General features: G+C 41.0%; 1 pseudogene; it reads left to right on the top strand.

Moving 5' to 3' along the window:
• Positions 1-859: 859 nt before the first annotated feature.
• Positions 860-1,483, top strand: LOC129039627 (high mobility group protein B1-like; annotated as a pseudogene).
• The last annotated feature ends 1,038 nt before the right edge of the window (positions 1,484-2,521 follow it).

The raw sequence follows: 2,521 nt of genomic DNA, 5'->3' as shown, positions 1-2,521 counted from the left end.
CAGGAGATCAGACTAAATCCTGATAGCCATGAGAGCTATTGTAGAAATCATTTCAGGCTGATCAGATTAATTTGAGTTTACTGAAGGAGGGAGGAGGCTGTTTTTGTGTATTTGTTTGATCTTTTTTGGACAAGCCTTAAGCTTAGTAAAGGACTATACGAGGTCCTTAATATTGAAAGAGCCAATATATACCATCATACATTCTTCCAACATTCTCGTTATTCATGTACTGCATTCAGATAAACATATTCTCAACAAATATTTCCTTCATTTGTAACATCTAGGCAGAGGTGGGCAAGAGCAGACAAAAGAGATGGCAAACTTTGATGACCTTCTTTATATGCCTCAAGGCCTCACCACTGATATGTCATTGAGTATTTCACACTGGCTTCCTCCCACTCTTTTCATCAAGGTCTTAACAACCATTGTGTCAACGTGTGACCTTATAAACTGTATGCAACGACCCTTTCTGGGACAACATGATCATGGGAGAGAAATCTCTCCCCTTGCCTCCCTCTTCCTACCCATCTGTGCTTCTGCCTGAAGTCATTGGTATTTCAGAGATTGAAACTGTGTTCTTTAGGTCTTAGCCACCAGTTTTTATTTGCGTGAGCCATACCAAAGAAACTGAGAAATTCCTTTTGTGGCTTGTCTACTCGGAACTTTGAAAAGAATGAACAGTAACATTCTCAGTCAGATTCAGATTTCATATAAAACCTGCTTTAGAGAACTGAAGGATAAGACATGCTTATTTAAAACTTTTAAATTATTATCCTCTCGATAGAGACAGCACCAGGGCAAGTGAGAGCCAGACAGGCACTGGGCGACTCTGTGCCTCACTGAGGAAAAATTATTCAACATGAGCAAAGGAGATCCTAAGAAGCCAAGAGGCGAAATGTCATCGTACGCATTTTTGTGCAAACTTGTCAGGAGGAGCATAAGAAGAAGCATCCAGATGCTTAGGTCAACTTCTCAGAGTTTTCTAAGAAGTGCTTAGAGAGGTGGAAGACCATGTCTGCTAAAGAGAAAGGAAAATTTGAAGATACGGCAAAGGCGGACAAGGCCCGTAATGAAAGAGAAATGAAAAGCTATATCCCTTCTAAAGGGGAGACAAGAAAGAAGTTCAAGGATCCCAAGGCACCCAAGAGGCTTCCTTCAGCCTTTTTTTCTATTCTGTTCTGAGTATTGCCCAAAACATCCTGGCCTGTCCATTGGTGATGCTGCGAAGAAACTGGGAGAGATGTGGAATGACATTGCTGCAGGTGACAAGCAGACTTAGGAAAAGAAGGCTGCAAAGCTGAAGGAAAAATGCGAAAAGGGTCTTGCTGCATATCGAGCTAAAGGAAAGCCTGATGCAGCAAAAAAAGGAGTTGTCAAGGCTGAAAAAAGAGCAAGAAAAAGAGGAGGAAGCTGAGGAAAATGAAGAGGGTGAGGAGGGGGAAGATGAAGAGACGAAGATGAAGAAGACAATGATAATGAATAAGTTGGTTCTAGTTTTTTTTTCTTTCTTGTCTGTAAAGCATTTAGCACCCCTGTACACAACTCACTCCTTTTAAAGAAAAAAAATGAAATGGAAGGCTGTGTAAAATTTGTTTTTAAACCATACATTGTATTTTTTTTGTATAATTAACACATTACCAAAATGTTTCTTTAGATAGCAATGTCTTGGTGGTATTTTTTTCTTTTTATATTTTTAGACTGAGTCTCCTCTGTCACCCAGGCTGGAGTGCAGTGGCACCAGAGGATGCACTCCATCCTCTGCCTCCCAGGTTCAAGCGATTACCCTGCTTCGGCCTCCTGAGTAGCTGGGATTACAGGCGCATGCCACCATGCCCTGCTAGTATTTTCAATAACCACTAACCTTACCTGGTAAAGTATGGGGGTTGTAAATTGGCACGGAAATTTCAAACAGGTTCTTTTTGGTGCACAGCGCAAATTAGTTATATATGGTGATGGTAGTTTCTTCATCTTCAGTTGTCTCTGATGCAGCTTATACCAAATATTTGTTGTTCCGTTAACTGAATACCACTCTGTAATTGAAAAAAAAAAAAAGTTGCAGCTGTTTTGTTGACATTTTGTTGACATTCTGAATGCTTCTAAGTAAATACAATTTTTTCTTCCTTTTTTTTTTTTTTTTTTTGAGACTGAGATTTGCTCTTGTTGCCCAGGCTGGAGTGCAATGGCGCGATCTCGGCTCACCACAACCTCCGCCTCCCAGTTTCAAGAGATTCTCTTGCCTCAGCCTCCTGAGTAGCTGGGATTACAGGCATGCACCACCATGCCCAGCTAATTCTGTATTTTTAGTAGAGACGGGGTTTCTCCATGTTGATCAGGCTGGTCTTGAACTCCTGAACTCAGGTGATCCATCTGTCTCAGCCTCCCAAAGTGCTGGGATTACAGGCGTGAGCCACCACACCCGGCCTAAATACAATTATTTTTAATAATTAAAAAAAAAAGTATTATCCTGTCAAGAGCCACCCTAACTAGACTCAGTACAATGTTAATACACATCACCCAGAAG

This window comes from Pongo pygmaeus, chromosome 5 (genome assembly GCF_028885625.2).
Source record: "Pongo pygmaeus isolate AG05252 chromosome 5, NHGRI_mPonPyg2-v2.0_pri, whole genome shotgun sequence".
In the NCBI taxonomy this organism is placed as follows: domain Eukaryota; kingdom Metazoa; phylum Chordata; class Mammalia; order Primates; family Hominidae; genus Pongo; species Pongo pygmaeus.
This window is presented reverse-complemented; position numbering and strand designations above follow the sequence as displayed.